Source organism: Canis lupus, chromosome 5 (assembly GCF_048164855.1).
Source record: "Canis lupus baileyi chromosome 5, mCanLup2.hap1, whole genome shotgun sequence".
Classification (NCBI taxonomy): Eukaryota; Metazoa; Chordata; class Mammalia; order Carnivora; family Canidae; genus Canis; species Canis lupus.
In genome coordinates, this window is record NC_132842.1 from 22,695,858 (window position 1) to 22,721,326 (window position 25,469).

The 25,469-nt window shown below is 39.8% G+C and overlaps 1 protein-coding gene across 3 annotated transcripts in view; it reads left to right on the forward strand.

The window, feature by feature from the left end:
* The window catches only part of FRMD4A (FERM domain containing 4A), a 739,423-nt gene that overhangs the window by 14,782 nt on the left and 699,172 nt on the right, over positions 1–25,469 (forward strand). For 2 of the 3 annotated variants that reach the window (XM_072825735.1, XM_072825738.1), the window contains exon 2: positions 128–213. The exons of the other annotated variant lie outside the window; for it this stretch is intronic. The gene's annotated coding sequence lies outside the window, so the exon portion shown is untranslated. The remainder of the gene's footprint in view (positions 1–127; positions 214–25,469) is intronic. 3 annotated transcript variants of the gene reach the window in all.

Here is a 25,469-nt window from a genome sequence, read left to right on the forward strand (position 1 = left end):
GGTATGTTGGACGACTCTATGCTCTGAGGCAACATTTCAGCTACTCACTAATGTCCCCATAATTCCACTCAACCCCAGCTTACCACTTCTTTGCTCAGGAATCCCTTGCCTTCTCTTTCTCCTTCAGCTGTATTTCCAAGAGGAAGGAGTCACTGTTATCTGTTAGAAGGAAGAAGCCCTTGCAGAAAGGACACAACTCCGTGCTCTCCCTGGGTAAGAGCTGACCTCAGCACTGTCCCTCCTGGAGCCTGTCTCCTAGACATGGCTCTCAGCTTCTTTCCTTTGTCTTTCTAAATCTGAATGAGGCCACAGTCCACGTGACTGGCACCCTTTAGTAGGACACTGGGATCCTTGCTTTCTCTCAGCAGCTATCTTGCTTGCTCCATTCCCAGAGGCTTCCAAAGAGTGTCTACTGTGAAGGAGGAACACCAGAAAGAGGAGTTCCAGATGTTTGCCTGCATCCCTGTGGTTCCCTTTTGACAAGCCCTCTGCACACAGTTGTGTTCTGTTCAGGTTACCTCTTAAGCCTTCACTGGAGCAAGGAGAGTCGGTAGCTGGAGGACTTGTGTGGATGCCCACCGTCCTCACCACCATGTCGCATGTCTCCCATGCTCCAGGCTGAGGTTTTAGTCCTTAATATCCAAGGTAGTTAGTGCCTTGACTTCAAGTTCACTTGTCTTTCGCTTCATGATGTAGAAGTAGCTCAGAGTAGCGGGGAACACACTAGGCTGGTGCCTGAGGGTCCTGACTGCCTGTCCTAGCTCAGCCACTGATAGCTGTGGGGTCTTGGGCAACTTCCCCATTTAGAACTGCAATTGTCAACGGGGGCATCTACATTCCCATTCTTCGCCACTCAAGCCCCCTTTCCCACTGGATGTAGAGTCCTCCAGAAAGGTCTACCAGTGACTGGATTTGCTCACATAACCGAATCCCATATAAAATGAAGGATGTTGTACATCACTGGTTTTCCAACAATTTTTACAACAGAATTCTTTCTTCAGATGTGAAAACCCTATATACAAGTACATTCTTCCTCATTATTCATGGATTCTGTATTTGCCAATTTGCCCACTTGCTAAAAATGTACTTGTAACCCTAAAATCAATACTTGTGGGTCTTCACAGATATGCATGGAGTGATGAGATATTTGAATTGCCCTATGGATATATTCTCAGCTTGAGTCAAACAAGGTTCTTGTTTCAGCCTCATCCAGAGAAGAATAGAGGATGGACGTGGCTGGAAGGGGGCAGGGTGGGTCAGTCAATAGGATTTGAATCCCAACTCTGGCTCCTGTTAGTGGGGCTGCCTCAGGCAACTCATTTGACACTCAGAACCTTGTTTTCTCTTTTGTAAATCACAGAAAATATAATCAACTAGGACAAATTGTGTTTGGGATGTAAGATTATAATCCATATGAGATATATATATACACATACATGTTTCCCCTAGAAGCAATGTTAGTATTCACTAATTCAGAGGTCAGGTCACTTTATAGAACATACCCACTATGAATAACCATAATTGACTGTAAACCAAAGTGCTGAGCTGGCCTGGAGATCTGTGAGTGAACCTCTCTCAACCTGGAAGAGGGTGCAAGGAAGCTAATGTCACAAGCCCTGGACATGTGACTCTAAGGAGCTCCTTTGTAGTTGTTACGCTGAATGGGTTGGATCCTCCTAGTCAGAGGGGGAGACTCCCCTGGTCAAGCTGGACAGGAGGACTGCTCCTTTTGGAGGATCACAAGGAATTATTCTTTCCTGAAAAAGATTTCCCACACAGCTCTTCCAGGGAGGTCTCAGCTGAATCAAAGGGACCCATTTCTATTCATGTGGTTGGGGCATCAGATCCAGAAACTCCTCTGCAGTTGGCTGTCTTTTCTGTTTCCTTTACTGGAATGAAGTGTGATTGTTTGAGCATTAAATTTTGCAGTGTGTGTGTATGTGCATATTTGTGTGTGTCTCTGTATGTGTGTACATGTGTGTTCATGCATGTGGGTACATGTAGGTGTACTTGTGTGTGTTTATGCATGCTTATCTGTACATCTGTGTATGTGTGTGCATATTTGTGTGTATGTGCATTTATGTGAGTACATATGCATGCATGTGTATATGTGTTTGCATGTGTATGCGTTACAGGTGTGCATGGATGTATATTTGTGTTACGTGTTATGTATATTTGTGTCTCTGTGTCTGTGTTGATGCATGTTTGCATTATGTGTCTCTGTGTGAGTATGTGTGTGCACATGTGTATGTGTGCTTATGTGATATGTGCGCATGTGTGTGTTGGAGGTAGAGTGTTAAGATTCAAGGTGGGGGGAAGGCAACCAGCACAAGTAGTGAATTTAAAGGCAGCAGAGACATGAATTTCACAATGAGGCAGCTTCCGGGGCCGGAACTAACTTAAAGGATGTCAACATCCTTTCCTATCTCAGCGTTTGAACCACCGCCCAGATGGTGTCTTCAGCATGATCAAAAGGAGACAGATGCCCTCCTCTCGCTTTGATCGCCCCTCTTGTCTCATCCTCCCGAACCTCTCTCCCTTTCCAGCACTGTTTCCTCCACCGTCCCTTCTCCCACCCAGGTCGTGACTAGATTTCTTTGTCAGCAACAGGCTTTAAAGCCAGCAACTGCCACACATCCCTGCCCCCACGCTCAGCCTCACTGACCTAGTCCATTTGTGGAGCAGAAGGACCTTTGCTCATCCCCAGCAAGCCAATGCTGGCGGGGGGCCAGTAGCCTCTGTCTCCCCACTTCCCTCCCCACCTTCCAAGGCTCTGGGAGCCATCACTCAAAGCTAACTACGCAGGAGAAAGTAGCTGGCCATAAGGTAACACGAGGAATGAACACATCCAGCATCCTCAAAGGAAAGCATCCTCAAATGGCAGCACACCTGCTTCAACACCGCAGTGCGAAGGGACATCTGGGGCGTCCTGCTCTGATGTTCATGGTGCATTTTTAGCACTGCAGATTGGCCATGAGAGGGGCCAGGGCTTACCCGCCACATTGGGGAGTGGATTCCGTACTGCTGCTCCCGTGGTGCTCATCCATTCACTTGTTTATTTGTGATAGGTGATCACTGAGTGCCTGCTATGTGCCAGGCACTGTTCTAGGCACTCAGGACATTGGACTCTGCCCTGATTCAGCCACTCAACCTTGGGCAAAGCAACAACAAAACATCATAGCATTTGGGAATCTGACTGCTAGGAAATCCCCCGACTTAGGCCTCTCCCTCACTTTCAGCAACCTGCAAGGTCAGGAGGAGTCTTCAGTCCACCAGGGCTTCGGGCATGACGATCAGACCCCTTGTCAGGGCAGGGGCTGAGCTAGCTGTCCCCAAATCCCCCATGCTCCAGCCAACATCACTCAACTTCTGTTGGATTTATTAACACTTTGCCAGACTTTATTGCGCAAAGCGTTCTGGGGTTTGTTTTACTTATTTATTTTTATAAAGATTACTTGCTCAGCTTCAGATTTGGAAGGAGACTTGTATGTGATTTTCTAACCCTGAGGCAATGTCCAACCTATGGCAACTCACTTGCTTTGGTTCCGCTTGGCTTATTTTCCCCCAGGGGATAGGGATATTAATAATTGGTAATAGCTTACATAGCTATCCCTTTATGTATTCAAAATAATTTATATACACTATGTCATTAGGTATACATTTCCTTTTTCTCATGGTTGTAGCAAAATAGTGATTGCTGTTACTGGAAGAAAGAGCACAGAGCACATCTAAATGGATAGTTTCTGTGTAATGACAGGGTAGGCTACAAGGACGTATTTTTTTTCTATAGCACACACTATTGAAAAAGAAGCCCGTATACATTTGGGGCTTCAACATATCAATAATTAAACAGGATCATCAAATAAATATTGCAGCAATCTCCCCTTCGCCTCTTCCTTTTCCACACGGGCACCCTGACATTTTGTGCTGTCGGGATGGCTGACAAATCTGTTTACCATTGAGAAATAAACTGCTTTTCCAACCCAAAGGGGCACCCAAACAGTGTCTGTTCTTATAAGGAGACGTAAAATATATATTTTGATTAAAAGAAAATGTCAACAAGGGGGAAATACTGGGCTTTTCTCCCGACTGCAGCTGGTAGCTCTGAAGCAAAGGTTGAGATCATGAGCAATGAAAAGTAGTCTACAGAAAAAGCCCCAGTCCCATAGCCCTTTGTAGCAAAATGTTCTGAAGGTATACTCTGTACAGAAGCAAAACTTTTTGGCTATTTATTCCGTTGGCTATTTATTTCCTCCTTCATTTAAGAATTTTTTTTGTTTGCCAATTTATAAATTATTATGATATAGTTTTAGACATAAAATGATTTTATGTATCTATGTTTAAGATAGGAAGGATGATTAATAACCGTGTACTCATCATCTTAGTTTAAGAATATTATAAGAACTTTATGATCATAGTCCTCTCTGTTAGCCCCCCAGCAATACACTATTTTATTGTTGGTATTCATCAATCCCTTGCTTTTTACTATAATTTTATTACCTAAATATGAATCCTTAGACTAGATGGCTTTGTTTGTATTTTTGATCATTTTATGAATAGTGTCCTCCTGCTTTTATTCTTCTGTGACTTTTTGTTTTGCATTTTATGGTGTATACACGCATTCTTAAAAAAATTATCCATTTTCCTATGGAAGGACATTGATTCTTCTTTGTTTTTTGTTTTTTGTTTTTTTTGCATCACACACAATGCTATTATGAATATCCCTGAGGCTGCTCCCTGTGCTCCAGTGCAAGAGTTTCTCTAAAGATTTTATTTATTTATTTATTTATTTATTTATTTATTTATTTATTTATTTATTTATTCATAGAGACAGAGAGAGAGAGAGGCAGAGACACAGGCAGAGGGAGAAGCAGGCATCATACAGAGAGTGTGACGTGGGACTCAATCCAGGGTCTCCAGGATCACACCCTGGGCTGCAGGCGGTGCTAAACCACTGCTCGCCACCAGGGCTGCCTGCAAGAGTTTCTCTAGAGTAGATTTCCTAGAGTAGAATTGCAGGCTCATGCAGCCTGTACATTTTCAACTTTACCAGATAATGTCAAATTGCTTTACAAAATGTAGCAGTTTACACCCTGGCAATATATAAAAGTTACTGTTGCTTTGCAAACCTGCCAACACTTGATATTTTGTAACTTTAAAAATGTTTTCCTCTCTGAGGGGTGTTGATACTCATGTTGTTTTAATTTACATTTCCTCCATTAGTATTAAAGTCCAGTATTTTTTCATTCTCAACCATTGGTCATTTGTGAGAAAATGTTCTGGGAAAATATTCCTATTTTTTTGTGTCTCTGTGTAAATATTGTATCAGTTCTTTCTAGCTCCTGGGCACTGATTGTTTGCTGGTTACGTATGTTGCATCTCCTCTGGCTTGTGGCTTGACGTTTAATATCTTTAGATGGTTGTTTGATAAAGAGATCATTCTAAGTATAATGTCAAAATTGTCTGTGTTTCCTTTATGACTTGTTCTTTTTGTATATGGTCTCAGAATGCCTTCCCCACCCAAAGCTACAGAAATGTTTTCAGTACAGTTAGTTCCCTGTTCAATGAAGGGTTGATTTTTGTGTATATCGTGAAGAATAGGTCAAATGTTATTCCCTAAATGGATGACAGGTGTTCCACCCCCATTTTTGAATAATCCATTTTGTCCACATGGTCTGCAATATCGTATCTGGGTTTTCTTTTTATATTCTGTTGGTTTACAGACTTCTCTCCCATTCATACTCAGGTACAAAGGGTGAGGTTAATCATCAAATGCCTCAGTTCATGGTACATTATTATTATTGGTTCATGCAAGCTCCTCTCTTGTCTACCTCTCTCTTCCTCCCTCCATGTCTTTCTCTTTTTCTTCCCAATCTCATTTTCCTCCCTTTCCCACGGGCAATCTTTCTAAATAACATAATGTATATGTTTTCACTTTTGTTTGTACAATTTTGTGTGTGTGTGCAATCAGCTTTATTGAACTGTAATTTACTTATAATAAAACTCACCCATTTTAAGCATACAGTTAGGTGAGTCTTGGCAAATGTATACAATCATTAACTACCACCACAATCAAGATATGAAACGTTTCTATCACCCCAAAAAGTTCTTCCATGGTTCTTTGTACTCAATCCCTCCCCTCTCCCCTAGCCTCTGGCAACTACTGATTTGCTGTCTCTGTATTTTTTCTATAACTAAATGGAGTAATATAATCTTGAGTGTTTGAGTTATTTGTACTTTGCATGATGCTCTTAAGTTTCCTCCATGTTGTCCTATAGATCACTATTTCATTCCTTTTCATTGCTGAGCAGGATTTTGTTGTATGGATACATCACTATTTGTTTGTTCATTAACACTTTGATGGGTGTCTGGGTTGTCTCCAGTCTGAAGGGGCTATTGTGAATGAGGTAGCTAATAATATAATGTACGAGATTGTGGAATGTATCATCATTGTTTTAGGTAAATAGCTAGAAGGAGGTTTTCTGGGTGGTATGATAGTATATATTCAACTTGATTATAACTTGTCAAATGTTTTCCAAAGTGGTTGTGTAATGTGAATTCTCACCAACAAAGAGTGAGCATTCCAGTTTCTCTGCATACTTGTGAATAAACGTATTGTTGGTCTTTTAAATTTTTGCCATTCTTATGGCCATGTTGTAGTATTTTCTGGTGTTTTCATTTGCATTTCCTCATTGACTAGGGATGTTGAACATTTTCTTTTATGGGCTGTTTGCCATTCTTAAGGCTGTGAAGTATTTGTTCAAATCATTTGCCTGTATTATTTTTACTAGTTGATTTTCTTGTTGTATTATAAATACACACACATATGTGTATATATATCTATATATATATCTATATGTATATCTATATATCCCATCAAAAGTTCTTTGTCAGATATGTATTTTGCATTTATTTTTTCCCAGGATGTGACTTGCCTTTTTATTTTCTAACAGTGTCTTTCAAAGAGCAAACATTTAAAATTTTTATTTATCCAGGTACCTGGCTGACTCAGTTGGTAAAGCATGTGACTCTTGATCTCAGGGTTGTGAATTCAAACCCCAAGTTGGGTGCGAGCCTACTTAAAATTTTTAAAAACCTCTTCTATTTTTTTTTCTTTTTGATGGTTTATGTTTCTGTCCTATCTGAGAAATCTTTTCTTTAAACCTAAGTTCACAAATAGTTTTTTCCTATGTTTTCTTTGGGAAGTTTTATGCTTTGAGCTCTTACATTTTGTTCTTTGATTCATTTTGAGGTTTTTTGTTTTTGTTTTTTTTTTTAATACTATGAAGTTGAGTTTTAGATTCAGCCTGCTGGGATTTTGAGACAGGTATGCTGAAGAATCTCCTGCAGAAGACTGATACATGATTTTCATGCTAATTGTAAATCTAAATTCCCTCTTGTAGAGGAGACATATCCTAAATCAATTTGCTTTTTCTTTAAGGAGCTCTGATATTGCACTTAAACTTTCCAATCCTTAAAGCTTAAACAGCACAAGCAATATTCACTTTTGAAATTAAAATCTTTATAATGTAAGTGCATGGCAAAGACTATATAACAATCTTGCATTTTAAGACAAGTATTCTTTTATTTCTTTTAAACTGAATATATAATTTTTATTCCCTAGGCAACTAACTTTTGCTTGTAGCTACAATTTAATTTCAAAGTTAACTAAACACAAACAGTAAAAAGACAATTTTGATTGTGAGGACCTAATTAAAAAGTAAATAACATAAGAAAAAAATAAAATAAATAAAATAAATAAAATAATAAAAAAAGAAAAATAAATAAAATAATTTAAATAATAAATAAATAAAATGCAAGGAAAAAACAAAAAAGTGAGGATACTTAGTTTTATTTATTTTAATAGTGGTCAATAATTTTTTTTTAGCTTTATTAGGTATAGTTGACAAAATTGTAAGATTTTTTTAGGTTAAATTGGTTCTAGTTGGTTTCTCTTTCTGGTCGTTGAAAGTGTTCTACAAATGGTCAGGGGAACGCTAGTACTTTATAGACATCAGGTTTCCAAGTAAGTCTAGGTAATCAGAAAGCTCCAAGTGTCTGAGGATGATGGAGAAATACAGTGGTAGGAAGAAGCCAACTGTTACTGGCTGAATATCCATGTTCCTCCCAAATTCACATGTTGAAGCCCTACCCCACAATGCAATGGTTTTTGGAGGTAGGGCCTTTGAGTGGTGTTAGGATTAGATGAGATCATGAGGGTGGAGACCCACAGTGGGTTAGCATTGAGAAAGGGTCAGGTGAGGACACAGTGAGAAAGTGGCTGTCTACAAGCCCACATGAGAGCCCTCTCCATGAGCTGCATATGCTGGCCTATTGATCTTGGACTTCCCAGCCTCCAGAACTGTGAGAAATAGATTTCTGTGTTTGAGCCACCCCTTCTGTGGGATTTGTCATGACAGTGTAAGCTGACTAAGATACCAAATCATATGCTTTCTGCTCCATTCACTCTACTTAAACCTGTGCAGACCAATGTCCACCCTGGGGCTGCTCTATGGGCATGCAAGTGAGCAAGGCCAAAGTCAGGATGCAGCAGAGGCATTGAGCATGAAGCAGTACAACTGAACAGTCTGCACACTCTATCTTTCAACCTTCCCATCTTTTCACCTCGTTACTGCAGGTCCACAGATCACTGCTCTCCCTCGGCCTCGCTGTGCTCCTTCCTTTCCCAAAGAAGCAGGTGCACACCCCCCATACACACCCCACCGGCACACAGCCACATGCCCACACTCCCCACTCACAGCCCTTTTCCCCTATTCCACCCTGCATACCTTTGCCAACATACCTTCAAATGCAGTAGATTCTGTGGCGATAAAGAAAGTTTCCGTTTATGTCCCCCCAACTTTATTAAAATATAAAGTAATGAAGATTAGCTCAGACCAGAGCATTTACTTCCAACTTAATTTTTCTTTTCATTGATGTCCTCAATTTCCCTGACTTGGCACTACCGCGTCTAACTTAGAGGGCTTAATGGGATGGCTTCAGTCTAAGTAGGATGTCCCTGTGATGCTTGCAGCCAGACTTGGCCTAATTCATTACTATTGCTCTGAGCTCAGCCACCAGCTACCAGATCTTGAAAATTTGCAAGGAATTGAAAAAAATCACTGGAGAAGAAAGTCAAGGAAAATAAATGTGTCCTCAGATGGCCTTTGTTCACTCGATCTGACAAGTGTAGATTATGTTGTTTGAAATACTTTCCAGTCTGCTAGAAAGTGTCCCCTAGTGGAGTATATGAAGGGAATAAAGTCCTTGTATTGTTATACACTGCTCTACTATTTATGAAATGGCGTAGATTTGAAACAAAAGGCTTATTAAGTCATTGGGTCTGCTATGGCAGCACAGACTTCTTTCTTTCTAATACTACATTCACCCTGCAGTATTTGGCTATTTTATGCCTATAATTACTTATAGCAAAGTAGTACAAGGCCAAGGTTGAGTGCAATTCATCTTTGGATCTATAGTACCTACCTTGGTAAAGGTGACTTACAGATTAATAAATGTTTGTTGAATGGAATTAAAGCAACATTTTATCTAAAGCCTAGTCTTTGGCATATTGAATTTTTCTAGTTTGCTTATTGATTTATTATTTATTATCCACAATAGGTGAAGCACTGGTTACCTATTTTTTGATAATTTTTGATATACACATAAAAACAGGTTCATCCATCTTCACAAATAAATAAGATAAAACATGTGATAGAATGGAATCCTTAGCAACTGACCTCATACTGCTTAGCTAAAAAAAAAAAAAAGAAGAATCAGCTCTCTTTTAAAAATGAGAGAGAGCTGTGTGTAAAGAATGTAAAACAGATTCTGTTTTGTCTCTTTTTTCTTCTAAAAGCAAGTCTTAATAGACACCACAGGCAAACAAACAAAAAAGACTAATGAGAAGCTGAAAACTACTGAACTTAGAAAATGTTTTTCGTGTTATGACCAATCTTATAGAAAAGATATAATAGGTTCCTAATAAATGGAGCAATTGAAATAACCAAGGAGCTTAAATTTCATGCTGTACATCATTACTCACATTTTTACCAATAGAATAAAAAATGTTTTTTAAAAAACAGCAAATACTTAACCATATGCCATGTACAGACTATTTTTAAAGACATGCTTATGGGCAGTATCTGCATTTAGGTTCTATGATTCTTTGAGACTAATCTTACAAGGGATTGTTATAATGTAACTTCTCTGTACCCAAGTTGTTACCTTGTGCGTTTATTCCTCTCTGGAAATGATGAGGGAGGAAGTAGAGATCTTTAGTAATAGTCTTTAAAAAATAGTCTGTACATGGCATGTCATAAGGAACTTGATAAAATTAAAAATTGCAAATGCAGAGACTTGCCCACATGTTAAACATCCCAGAGCTATTCAGCATTCTTTTATCTTTTTATTTTTTAAGATTTTATTTATTTACTCATGAGAGACAGAGAGAGAGAGACAGAGACAGAGACAGAGACAGAGAGGCAGAGATACAGGCAGAGGGAGAAGCAGGCTCCATGCAGGGACCCTGACGTGAGACTCAAACCCAGGTCTCCAGGATGACGCCCTGAGTTGAAGGCAAGCGCCAAACCGCTGAGCTACCCAGGGATCCCCATTCAGCATTCTTTTAGAATCCTCCTTGGTGTTGTTATAAAATGGTGCCATCAATTTTAAAGAAAATTCCTTTCTTTGCATTAATGGCTTTTCTCAGAGCCCCTAAAGGAAAAGCACAATGTCCTCAAGGACCATAACCTCTCCCAGAACTGCTTTCCTTTTTGCTAATTAGAACCCAGTTCATTTCATCTACAACTTAAGTTCTTTTCAGTCTTTCTGTGATGCGATTTGAAATCTTTGATGATATCTGGTCCCATCACTTGATTTTAGTTAACAGTGCTTGGGAAATCCAAATCCTTAAATCATAATCCCATGTCATACTTCATTTTTAATCTGAGTTCACATTGAATATTCTATGATAATGTGTAATAAAAGCATCTTGTTTTTATTTGTAATAAGAGATGTTATGGGAGAAAATGTCTCAGTGCATTACCATACAAGGCTGGCTTCATGGCCACACTCCCCATATTTCTTTTAATGTTCTGTTTTCCCATCTTGAAACTCTTCATGCTTATTGAACAAGGGACCAACATGTTCATTTTACTCTGAGCTCCTCAGATACTAGAGCTGGTCCTGTCATCAACTGCCCCAATATGTTTCTCCATTAGCAGAAAGCTGGATTTGGATGAAACACTAAAACATACTGTCTCAATGGGGCTGAGAACACAGTGGATTTTTGCAGTATTTGTTCATATTGCTGAACACAGCATCTTGGGGGAATCCCAATTCTTCCAGGGAAAGGAAATGGGGGTCCTTCAAGCTGTTGGCTATTATTCTTTACAATGTACCTGAAGTGTAGTGTGTGTTCCAGGCAGCATGAAAGGTAAAAATAAATAGAAATGTGTGGGAAAGTGGGGTGATGCAGGAGGTAGCCCAGTGTTGCTCATATTGCCATACTTCTTCCAGACATTTAGGCTACCCTAGAGCACAGAGTATAGCAAAGTATTTTAATGTACTTTGTGTTCAATGGTTATATTAAAGTAAATTCAGAGACACCTTGGTAGCTCAGTCAATTAAATGTCTGCCTTCAGCTCAGGTCATGATGCCAGGGTCCTGGGTAGAGACCCAAGTTGGGCTCCCTGCTCAGCAGAGTCTGCTTCTCCTGCTCCCTCTGTTCCTCCCCCCTTCCTGTCCCCCCGGCTTGTGCTCACGAGCACTCTCCCTTTCTCAAATAAACAAAATCTTTAAAAAATAATAAATTCAATCCATGTTTCTGAATCATTTATTCCTAATTCTACAAGATAATATTCTTAAAGGCCCTTTGAGGTCTAGAAAAATCTCAGAAGTTCATAGATATTTTCTTAATTCCTTTTTGCTAAAATTAAAAATATAAAATTGAGATGTGGAGAACAAGGAAACCTCTTTCGCTTTGGTGGGAATAAAACTGGTGCAGCCACTTTGGAAAACAGCATGGAGTTTCCTCAAAAAGTTGAAAATAGAATCTTATGACCCAGGAATCACACGACTGGATATTTATCCAAAGAATACAAGAACCCTAATTCAGAGGGATACAGGCATCCCGGTGTTTATAGCATTATTTGTAATAGCCAAGATATGGAAGCAGCCCAAGTGTCCCTCAGTTGATGAATGGATGGTGAAGATGTGGTGTTTATGTGCAATGGAGTATTAGTTAGCAATAAAAATAATAAAATCTTGCCATTTACAACAACGTGGATAGAGCTAGAGAGTACAATGCTAAGTGAAATAAGTCAGTTAGAGAAAGACAAATACCATATAATTTCACTCATGGGGAATTTAAGAAACCAAACAAATAAACAAAAAGAAAAAAATGAAATAGAGAGAAACCAAGAGACAGACTCTTAATTATAGAGAACAAACTGATGGTCACCAGAGGGGATGGGTGAAAAAAGTGATGGGGATGAAGGAGTGAACTTGTGATGGGCACCAGATGTTGAATGGAAGTGTCGAGTCACTATATTGTGCACCTGAAACTAATATAACACTGTATGTTAACAAACTGGAATCAAAATTAAAACTTCAAAATAGAAAAAATGGAAATCAAAGATTTTCCACATAACTGAAAACAAGAAGTTGTAGAATATGATTTGGAACTCAAAATGTGGTGTTTTCAGTTGGCCAAAGTGTCTGACCTCATATTCTCTCCTGCTTTCACCTCCAGCACAAACTCTGTCACTTAACCACAAAAATGTGGCCACCCTCTTCAGCTCTGGCTGACTTGTACTGCATGTAAATCAAGATAACCCTGTCACCTCCTTCAAGATTGCCTTCTGTCATAGAACGAGTTCTCAATGGTGGATCTAAATAGATTAATATTTGGTCTCTGATGTTTAGATGACAGGCAGTGTGCATATCATTTCTGCCCCTGGATTGTGGGTGGCCTTGGGTGGGTTTTCATTCTTCTAGGACCTTGATTCTCAGGACTAGACTTAGATGATCCTCCATCTAAAGTGCCACCAAGACTGCCATTTGCCTTTTGATTCCCATTTTGGTCCCCATGGTGCATATCTGGACCACAAGCACATTCTATGCAACTTAGTGGAGGTGCCATAGATAGTATGATGTTGTCCAGCCATAGTAACATAGAGATGCCAGTATTTTCCTTTGAAGCCATGGTGTGGATGTGACCACTAAAGGGTTTGCAGATATGACTCGCATATGTTTGTAACCCCTCATACTTCTTAGCATGATTCCTTACCATGGAAAACTCTCCCACTCTATATTTCTGGTATGAATACAATGGTTTCAATACAACAGTGGAAGCACAGATGGACTTCTATTGATAATTTCTAAGTGAGTGCCAGAAAAAATTTTAAAAGTCTTTTGCAATCCTCAACACTAAGGCAAAATTTTCTGCTAACAGAAGTAGGCCAAATAATCAAAGAGTTCTAAAATAATACTTTAGAATTTCCTCCAGGATGGAAGCTCCAGGAGAACAGAGCCCTTTGTCCGTTTGATCTTTGATGTGTTCCATCAGCTTGGTGGGTACTCAAGAAAATTTGTTGAATGACTATCATTGGGGATGGATGCTAGACATTTCTGGAAGCCATGGCTTCTCCCCAAGGATGAAAGCTATGATTCACCACCTACCTTAATTCCCTTTTTGCCTCATCCCAATTAACAAAAGAAATCCTGGGATGTCTGGGTGGCTCAGTGGTTGAGTGTCTCTACTTTTGGCTCAGGTCGTGATCCTGAGATCCTCGGATCGAGTCCCTCATCAGGCTCCCTACGGGGAGCTGGCTTCTCACTCTGCTTATGTCTCTGCCCCTCTCTCTGTGTCTTTCATGAAAAAATAAATACAATCTTAAAAAAAATAAATCCTTAAAGAAAAAAATCTCCTCATGCTGCAGACCGCTATAAGCAGGTCAAAGGTGGTCTGTAGACTAAGCCCCTATAAAAGTCTTGGAAAATGTTACAATTATTAATGAAACATAAGTATTTGAATTCATAGTTATTTATAGCAAAGTGCAGTAGAGAAGGGATTGAGATTTTGTAAATATATTTTGTTTTTCAACAGGCCCAATTATTTTTTTCGGATACATGTCCACTCATGTCTGAATCAGCCCAATCACTTTGTGCCAAGATGGTCACTGGTACCATACATATACTATCATGTAATTAATGTGGCTCTGGCGATGAGATTTCTTTCACAATATTTTGGCTCCATTCCATTCTCAGCCTCTTCATTTATTTTTCCAAGTAGAAGTTTTTAAAATTCAGAAAAGACTTATAGGACTGTTAAGAGCTCACCTGGATGTCTTCTCCTTACACTCTTACTGGTTTTGTTAATCTTAAGATAAACTTCACATCATCTAAATGTGACCTTTGTCTCTCAAATATGATCATTTGGGTTTGTGATTCAGAGGGCAGTGCAACAGTGACCAAGGAGTTAGGGGAGGGATATATCACTGCTGGCATGCATAGTCCTACTCTCCCTCCTTCGGCCCATTGCCATTGGGCTGGCTGTCCCATCCACTGCCAATGGCCCCAGACTCCTCAGTGTAGTGTTGCGTTCACCCACCAAGTGGCTAGAGTTGGTTGTTTGCCATCTTTAGCTTTGGATCTTTTCAAAATGCCATTCTGGTGAACACATCAATTAAAGTAATTTTTACATGACTAGGGTTCATTTTGGTGGTGTTAGAGGCAATTCTAGAGATGATCTGGTTTTAGACTGGAGTACCAGGAAGTTCTTTGCTATGGAAGCACGCTTAATAAGGCTCTTTCTGTTCATTTTCTCTTTGAATGGGTGTCTGTGATGTAGTGATGATGAGCCCACCTACTTGTGCTCAGTGCCTACTGAGTATTTCATCAGTTCCTTTATGTTTCTTAGATGACTTTGCAGTTAACATGGGCCACATGATTAGTTCTGACCAGTGGACTGTGTCACTTCTGGGCTTGGACAGTCAAGAATGATACCTTTTTCTTCTTCCTGTACCACCCCCCATCCCCGCCTCCAAACAGTGATCTTGTCAACTGAGATGGCAGCATGATAAAATAGCAAAATCCCTAATGTCTAGATTAAGAGAAAAAGAGTCTCCTGCAACCTGCAGTGGTCCTTAATTATGTTAAATTAATGGACTGTATGAGTAAAACATCACTACCATGTGAATGGGATAGATTAACTCCAAGTTCAGTGTGTGACTAATATACCTGCCAGTAGAACTAATCACAGGTATTGAATGTGAACCTATGTCATATGCCTTAAAAACAAGGAACAGCGTAAATACCAAAAGTGACAGATATTTGTATACTCATGTTCACAGCAGCATTATTCACAAGAGCCAAAAAGTGGAAGCACTCAAGTATCCATTGATGGATGAGTAGATAAGCAAAATGTGGTAAATACCTACGATTGAATATTATTCAGCCTGCAAAAGTGATGAACTTCTGATATATGCTGTGGTACGGATGAACCTTGTGGACATTGTGCTAAGTGAAATAAGCCAGTCACAAACAGACACATAGTGCTTCCACTCATATGAAGTACCTCGAGCAGGCAAATTTACAGAGATGGAAAGTAGAATGGTGGTGGCTGGTGGCCAGGGAGGGAGAAACGCAGAGTTGTTTAATGAGTACAGAGTTACATTTGGGAAGATAAAAAAAAAAGTTCTGGAGATGGATGGTGGTGATGGTGGCACAATGTGAATGTACCTAATGCCACTGACCTGTACACCTAAAATGGGTTAAAATAATAAATTTTATGCTATGTAGAATTACCACAGTTAAGAAAAAAAGAGAGAGGGGGGAGGGGAAGAAACAGAGAAGATTATTTAACTTCTGTTAGGGGAGAGCTCTCTGAGTCTTTATCCTCTCTTGGGCAGATAATTCTCTCCTTTTCTCAATTCTCCTTCCCAGATTCTACACACATTCTTTTCTTATCAGCCTCCTCTCCAAGGCTGCCTCCTTGTTTCTGTGACTGAAAACACTGGGAGGGCAGGGACTGGGTCTGACTCATTCATTATCATGTCTCTAGAATAGAGCATCAGCCAGGGATGCCTGGGGGGCTCAGTTGGGTAGTGGCTGCCCTTGGCTCAGGTCATGATCCCAGGGTCCTGGGATGGTGCCCTTTGTTGTTGGGCTCCCTGCTCAGCACAGAGTCGGCTCCTCTCTCTGCCCCTCCCCTCTGCTTGTGCTCTCTCCTTCTCTCTCAAATAAATAAATAAAACCTTTAAAGGGGGGCGGGGGGCGGGAGGCTAGTGTCAGGGAGAATCTAGAACTCCAGAAACCCTAAGTGAAGGAACGCGGGGACTCCCGTTTTCCCTCGATTGGTGCTGTCAGAAGCTACCAGATGGGGGCAGCACTGCTCTAGTGAACTCCTTGATGCCGCTGGAGGTGAGGCCTGGGTTCTTCCCTGTGGTCAAAGCCAGCCTGGGCACCTGCAGCTGTCGACCCATTGGGTAGAATAATGTCTGTTTTCCCTGATGTCAACCTCCAAGAATGAAGAAGCTACCTTAAACACCATCAGCTTTCCTTAATATCTTGTTATGAATTTATTATATATGTGTATATCTGAATTATATATCTGAATTTCTCTTAAATTCATTCATTCATTCATTCATTCATTCAGTAAATATTTATTAGGTGCTCACTAGTCTCAAGTACTCTTCCGGGCACTGGGTAAGAAGACAGACCATAGGTTCTTGCCCTCATAGAGTTGATCCTAGTGTGGGGACACTGCCTTCCACCTAGACAAGCAGATGAGTGAACCTTGTGTATGGAGTGGGGATGAAAGCTGTGGAGAATGGGTCAAAGAAGAGGATAGACAGTGATGGATGGTTTCATGATGGTCTTTTTCCAAGTTTGTGTCTTGTGCGTTTGTTCGGAAGCCATTTTTCTGTCTCTTCATTTTGATTGACTCTCTTTCTTGAGACAGTGGCCTCCCGGGAGGGATGAACCTTGTCTTTCTACCCTGCGCTGGCCCTTGGTTGTCTCACCAGCTTTTGTGATGATTGTCCGAGCAGCCTACTGCCCTTTCAGTGGCTCCCGGGAATGGGCGTCCTCCCAGGGGAGGATCTCAGCACCTGGATTTATGCTGAATGGACGCCAGACCCTTAAGCAGCAGCTTATTTTTTATTTTTTTACGAATATGTATCATCCCAGTGTAAGTCCCATGGGCTGGGGGTTCTAGAGCTGTCCTCTGGGCCACAGGGGCAAATAGGAGGGCAAGGGATGAGATGAGCACTGGGTGTTCTACTCTATGCTGGAAAATTGAATTTAGGGGTTCCAGGGCTGGCCCCCGGGAGGGAGAGGCGCAAAGATGGCACTGGCTTGCCGTCTTTGGAGAGCAATTTAGTAGGTCAGTTAGTAGCTGTGTAAAATTAGATGCCGTGTCTATGTCTTCCTCTGTGAGATTTCTGTTCATGTCTTTTGCCCATTTCATGATTGGATTGTTTGTTTCTTTGCTGTTGAGTTTGATAAGTTCTTCATAGATCTTGGACACCAGCCCTTCATCTGATAGGTCATTTGCAAATATCTTCTCCCATTCTGGAGATTGTCTTTTTAGTTTTGTTGACTGTTTCTTTTGCTGTTGGCAAATCGGACTCCAATAAAAAAAATACCAAAAAAAAAAAAATTAGATGCCTGCCCCTCAGGCCGATGCCTGAAGATAGGCAAGACATCCCTGCCGGAAGTGGGAAGAAGGAGTGTACAATTCTTTGTTTCTGTGCTCTGTTTCTCTCGACACCACAGTTCTTCTAGCATTTTCCTCTTCTTCTTTTTTTAAGATTTTATTTATTTATTTATTCCTGAGAGACACACAGAGAGAGGCAGAGACATAGGCAGAGGGAGAAGCAGGCTCCCTGTGGGGAGCCGGATGCAGGACTCAATCCCAGGACCCCAGAACCATGACCTGAGCCAAAGGCAGACGCTCAACCACCGACCCTCTCAGGTGTCGCCGTTCTTGCATCTTGTAATGAGCGCCCCAGGCAGCGAGGTATCGGGATGTCAAGTTTCCAGTGTGCTGGGAGCCTTGGCATTCCAGGATCCCGTACAAAAGCATGTTCACCCTTCATCTTTTTGTGGTCTTGAGCTTCCAGAGTTGCTTCTCCTGGCCCCCATCCCCAGTCTGAGGCTTCATTTCTTTTCTTTTCATTTTATTTAAATTCACTTTGCCAGCATATAGAACACCCAGTGCTCATCTCATCACATGCCCTCCTTAGTGCTCGTCACCCAGTTACCCCATCCCCCCAGCCTCCTGCTCTTCCACAGCCCTTTGTTTTTTTCCCAGAATCGGGAGTCTCTCATAGTTTGTCTTCCTCTCTCTGATTTTTCCCCACTTAGTTCCTAACCCCCCATATAGTCTCTTTCATTACTTCTTATATTCCACAAATGAGTGAGACCATATCATAATTGTCTTTCTCTGAGTGACTTATTTCATTCAGCATCATCCCCTCCAGTTCCATCTATGTTGATGTAAATGGTGGAAATTCATCCTTTCTGATGGCTGAGTAATATTCCGTGGTGTATATAGACCACTTCTTCTTTATCCATTCATCTGTCGAAGGACATCGTGGCTTCTTCCACAGTTTGGCTATTGTGGATATTGCTGCCGTGATCATTGGGGTGCAGGTGTCCCAATGTTTTAGTCCATCTGTATCTTTGGGGTAAATACTCAGGAGTGCAGTTGCTGGGTCGTAGGGTAGCTCTATTTTTAACTTGTTGAGGACCCTCCACACTGTTTTCCAGAGTGGCTGCACCAGTCTGGAAGAGGTGCAGTCTTTCTCCACATCCTCACCAGCATTTGTTGTTTCCTATCTTGTTACTGAGGCCCTTTATTGAAGTTCAGCTCTACTGTCTGCCTGTTGATTGGTGTTGTCATCACCCAGAAAGTTTGCTTTCTGAGATAGATAGTGTGTATTATTGAGTGGAATGCTTTAGGGAGGAATTAAAATGAGTCCACTATTCTTACTTATTAGCTACCATCTTCATCAGGAATTGTTTCAATGCAATGAATGGAAACCAGTTTATCAAGGTCTAGATCAATGGCTTAGCCACCAGTGGCCTTCTTTCTTTACCCTGGGACCATCTGGAAATATGTAAAGGTCACTTTTAGTTGTCACAGTGACTGTGGGTACTCTGTCATTTAGTTGCTAGGAGCCAGTGATGCTAAGCATCCTGCAGTCTGCAAGATGGTCTTGAACGGTAAAGCATTGTTCTATTGAAATTGCTGTGAGAAACCTGTTGAAAAACACTGACCTATGAAAAAGAGTGGGGTTTGCTATAACTCAAGTAAAACTGGGCTCCTTGTGTCCTGGCTCAGAATAGGATCTCCTTAAGAGAGGAATGCAAGTCTATTTCCTTAGAAAGCCTTGGGAAATAAAACAGCTTGCAGAGTTCCAAAGCAGTACTGCATTTAAACAGATAGCAGAGCTTTGTAAAATCTTTCCAAATATCTCATTCAATCTCAATTTCATTTTATTCTCTCAACATATCAACGTCTTACCCAAACAGTTTTTCCTGAGTATTTCTCCACTCTTGTCCCCTATGCTGAGCAGCCCTCTTCTTTCCTAATACAAACCACATCTAGTTTTTCTATCTTCCTTAGTTCTGTACTAGTTACATGTGCCAGAATGTGTATGAATGTGTGTGGGTGAGAGAGAGAGATCATGAGGTTGTAAACACTCCTATTTATGACTTTTTCCATGGCAAACCTAAGTGGGGGCATTGGATAAGATTACAGGTAATCCTTTAAAACTCAATGGCTAGATTTATAGCAGTGTGTCACAGGACCTAGGAAGCCATTTGGTGTCTATTGTTTCCATCCTGTTCTTTCTGGGTCCACTCCCATCTTCTCTCTGCATTTCCTATGCTCCCTACTTGGTTAACCTGCTTTTTCAGACAGCCTCCTAGTTTCTGCTCTCCATAGCTGCAATTGACTGAATGTGTCCTCACAAAATTCATGCGTTGACCCTTAACCTCCAATGCAAGGATATTAGATGATTAGGTATTGAGAAGTAATGAGGTCTTGAGGATGATACCCTTGCATGGGATTAGAAAACTCCCACACCCGTTCCACCATGTGACATGAGAAGGCTGTCTATGAACCAGTGGCTCTTGCCAGACACCGAATCTGCTGGCATCTTCATCTTAGGCTTCTAGCTTCCAGAACTGTGAGAAATGAGTTTCTGTTGTTTATAAGCTACTCAGCCTATGATATTCTGTGGTAGAAGCCCAGACAAACTAAGATAATAACTTTGCTAACTTTTAACTTTTGCATGTCATGTGAGTCTAACTTTACATGAACTTCAGCTCCAATACCGTCTGACTGATTCAAACTCTATTTCTCAGTTCCATATGCCTTTGGTGGGGGAGCCAGTGGCTATAGATGAGGTCCTGCCTTCCCCAATGGAGTGGCATCTTCTGAGTTGTGGTGAGACAGATTCTTTAAGGAAGGGCTAGTGATGGGGAAGTGCTGATGGGTGTCTGGTTCAGCAACATAAGTCCGTGTAGTTCATGGAGATACTTAGTCAATATTAGTAAATTCCAGCTTCACGTTAAGGCATTATCTTGAGCTCATTATTCTGCTAAAGCAACTAAACTAATCCTAGCAAATTAGCATAGTAGAGAAACTTAACCTGATGTGCTTCATTTATTTGTGGCCTTTATGATCATAAAGCAGGTTGAAAGCTGAGTTTTAGTCTTCGTTTTGAATTTTTCTGGTTTTCACCTAGCCTGGGCGAAACATTAATATTTAACTTATAATGTCAAGGGTGGTCTAATCATAAACTCCAAGAAAACTGTAGGGATAATGCAGACTCTTAAAATGGAGATGAGCCACAAATTTTGTAGTGATGCATAAACTCTAGGGCAATGGAAATATTAATTTTAATAGCTCCAAGGACATTAATTAATATTTATTGAGAGCCAGCGACATTTACTCAATTTGGCATGTTGTAAAAAAACAAGAACGTTCTTTGCTTCTAACTAATATTTGTTGTGTGTTCATCATGAGACAGCAATCACTGCCGTCACTGAATTGGGAATAAAAGCAAAACCACATTTACGTAGACAAGAAATTTAAAAGTCTATTTTTGTAGTTATTATTTCCTTAAATCAAACTGAAGACATTAGAAGTGCTTCTGACATAACTAAAATTCTTCTTTCATTAAAACATAGAGTTGATTGTGACTTTATAGACCTAATAGTAATACCTGTTGTTTTTTTTTTAAGATTTATTTATTTATTTATTTATTTATTTATTTATTTATTTATTCACGATAGAGAGAAAGAGATAGAGAGAGAGGCAGAGACACAGGCAGAGGGAGAAGCAGGCTCCATGCCAGGAGCCTGACACGGGACTCGATCCCAGGACTCCGGGGACTCCAGGATCGCGCCCTGGGCCAAAGGCAGGTGCTAAACTGCTGAGCCACCCAGGGATCCCCTGTTTTGTTTTGTTTTGTTTTGTTTTGTTTTGTTTTTGTTTTTTAAGAGCAAATTGAAACCTAGTAAGGGGCTAAGAAATCAGTTTAAAGTCACATGACTAATGGGCTCTCTTTCTCTTAATGCCTATGGTGTGAGCTAGTTAGATGCTCTCTAGGTAGAGTGGAAAGTTACTTGAAAAAAGGGCCAATCAGTATTGCAAACTGGAGACATTGTTTCCACATTATGTTTGATGTTTCCTTAATTAATTAAGATTCCAAAAACACTGGTTGATGACCAACTTTGTATTTTTTTTTAAAGATTTTATTTATTTATTTATTCATGAGAGACACAAAGAGAGAGGCAGAGACACAGGCAGAGGGAGGAGCAGGCGCCCTGCAGGGAGCCCCATGTGAGACTCCATCCTAGGACCCCCGCTATCAGGACTTGAGCCAAAGGCAGACACTCAACCACTGAGCCACCAGGTGTCCCAATTTTGTAAGGGTTTAAAAAAATCTCTATTGCTTGAGAATTTATGTACTTTTTATGTTCTTCTAGGTTTTTATTTTGAAGCTTCAAACTGTTTTTTTTTTTTTATCCCCAGAAAAGCAAAACAAATTCAAACAGTTGTCTGGGAATTCTCAATCATTTAAGCAAGAAATAGTAGAAAATAGGACAAATATATAAATACTAATCAAATTGATAAATAGGTTCAAGAATAAAGGATTCTCCTCAAAATAAAAGTAGACAAAAGAACAAAGCAGATTTTCACATGGATCAGAAGCATCATGGGGTAATCATTTACTTTTTAAAAATTGAGGATTATAAAAAAATTGAGGATTATAGATGTAGTAAAGTGTAATACTAATCTGAAGTGTTCATCTGGATGAATTTTTGTACATAAATAGTGCGTGCATCTACCTGTAACCACTACCCAGATCAATACCTCCAGCATCTGCCAAGATACTCGTTCCCAGCTTATACTTTATCCCTACTAAGGAACCTACCATCTGACTGCCAGCATACTTCTTATCTAAAAGAAATTAAAGTTTTAAAGTAGAAGTTACCATAATTTATTTGCCATTCATTAATTTAACAAATATTTAATAACTGTAATGAGCTTTACATAGGCACTGGGCAGCACTGGTGAAAATGACAGAAACCATTTCTCATTATTATAAATAATGCTGTGATCATTTTTACTGTATTATTTTTTAAGATTTTATTTTTTTAAGTAAACTTGACACCCAATGTAGGACTCAAACTCACAATCCAGATATCAAGAGCCGTATGCTCCACCAACTGAGCCAGCCAGGCGCCCTCATTCTTACTGTGTTTTGAGCCTTTTCCTCTTAAATTTTATTTTAATTGTGAATATTTCTGAAAGATGTTACATATATCAATTTATCTTTTATAGCTTTAATATACAGTTTGAACTTTCTAAAACTTTTTTTCTTTTTTTGAAGTATAATGAATAGAACCATGAGAAGAGTAGGATGCAACTTTCTTAGTTGACCTGCTGGGAACTCTGGCTGTCAGAACTAAACAGCTGTGGCTGTAGCACCTTTACCAACTTGGGGCAGCACATCTTGATGAAGGCAGAGTGTCCAGATGGAATAAAATGCACTGATCTGTGAATTATGCCCTGAGTTACTGTGCTATAGAGGGAGAGGGACCAAGGCCTGTTGTAGGAAGGTGAAGATGGAATGTCCCAGGAGAAATGCATGAACAACAGCTGTCTGTAGGTGGAAATAGGTCTCCAGAGCTGATTTCATTTTTGAAATATATCAGTTGTACTCTAAGGGCAAAATGGGCAGGTGAATCTCTTTTTTTTTTTAATTGAAAAGTATAATTAACAGTGTTGTATTAGTTTCAAGTTTATAATGATTCAACAATTTTATATGTTACTCAGTGCTCATCTGGATAAGTATGCTCCTAATCCCCTTTATCTATTTTACCCATTCCCCCACCTACCTTCCCCTGGCAGCCACCAGTTCTTTGTATTTGAGTCTGTTTTTTTCTTTCTTTTCCCTTGTTTGTTCTGTTTCTTAAATGCCACATATGAGTGGAACTATATGGTATTTGTCTTTCTCTGACTGACTTATTTCACTTAGCATTATACCCTCTAGGTTCATCCATGTTATTGCAAATGGTAAAGTCTCATTTTTTATGGCTGAGTAATATTCCATTGTGTGTGTGTATGTGTGTGTGTATATTACATATTTTTTATCCATTCATCTTTGGATGGACACTTGGGTTGTTTCAATATCTTGGCTGTTGTAAATAATGCTACAAAAAAACATACGGGTGCATGTATCTTTTCAAATTAGTGGGTTCATTTTCTTTGGGTAAATACCTAGCAGTGGAATTACTTGTTGGTGGGATGCAAGTAGATAAGTCATGGACTGTTGTATCAGAAGTCTCTCTACAGTCCCCATATCTAAATGATGATTAAAAGCTTGCTGAGTGTATTTCCCAAAAAGAAAGACACTTCGAAGGTCACTATTAATTACAGGTACTATTCCAGGCCAGTGCTCTTGGATATCTCAGTTCTATTGTAGGGAGTCAGCTTATGACTTCTGTAAGTTAGAGCTGAATTTAGATACAGTTGTTTTTGGAAAGGGGAAACACACTTTTCATTTTTATAAAAACAATCTTGAAAAAGATGTCCACTTTCATTCTTCCTAATAAACAGTTGGTGCAAGTGAAAGCAAACCAATCTATATCCATAGGAAATGGCTTGTAGAAAGTGGGACTTGATCTATATAGATTTATGGAATCTCCAAAACCAATCAACAGTCATTTACTGTTTACCAAAGAGGTTTAGGAAGGAAATAGTAGACAGGTTCACAGACTAATGTCCCAGATAGCTCTTGAGTTTGCTGTCTCTTTTTTACTTCCTGCAGGGAATGGGAGACTTCCCAGATGAACGTTTATTTCAGACAATTAAATAGAGGGTCATGATTGACATGTTTTCATGTTATTCTTTCTTGGTTTGACATAGAAAATCTACTGGAATCAGGCTAATTTACAAATGAAGGGGTTTATTTTCCCTTTGGTTTGTGGGCATAATTGTCTCCATTAACTTTAATAGGAGTTTCGGGGCCTGGTCTGAAGGGAGAATGGATGGTTTATGGTAGAGTGCGGCTCTGTGCTATTAAATCCATAGGGAGGAAATGCAGTGTATATTTCGACACCCAACTTGTATACTGTGCAGAAAATAGAAACTCTTTGAAAGCATTCACATTTTTCTCTATCAATGCCTTAAAAAGAAATAAAATGAAAGCTCAGTGTGCACAAGAACAATTTTATGTGACCATTGAAAAGATTAAGGATCATCTTAAAAACACCACAAACATTTCGTCTTGAGTTATGAGGATGTGTGGAGCAAATAAATGCACGACAACAGGGAGTCCAATTTCTGCATCTTGTAACCAGTGCAAGTTCATATCCAAAAGGTCAGGTTGGTCAATAAAAACTTCCATAAAATTCAGGCGGTGGCAACCTAATCCCCTGGGAAATGAATATGTGATATTATCAGGGAGGTATTTCCTTTTTTTAAAAAAAATCAGGGAAATATTTCACGTGAGGGTCTCTGTTTCACTCTTTTAAGAATCAAGAGTGCAATAGGCATCTGGACAAGATACTAAATGCACAATTATGACACCATTATATTAATAATATAACTATCATGTAGCATTGTATACTATGTGAAAATGATAAAAGGGCTCTGAGTGAATGGAACTCTACTTAGGATTTAATTCATTTCTAGAAATGTTAATTGTCTTCTTCACTGTCTGGCACATATTTGGAACAGGTAGTATTTGTTGAATGAAGAATGGGTGATGAAATGTTTACAATGCACTATCTTAATCAGGAGAATCAAATAAGGTCCTTGCTCTCAAGAAACCACAGTCTAATAGATTCACATATGCAACTAGAGTGTCCTTTTACTTTTTTCAACTCTAATCTTTAAATCCAAATGCAAAGCTTATTATCCTAAGTGTTGGTATTTTTTT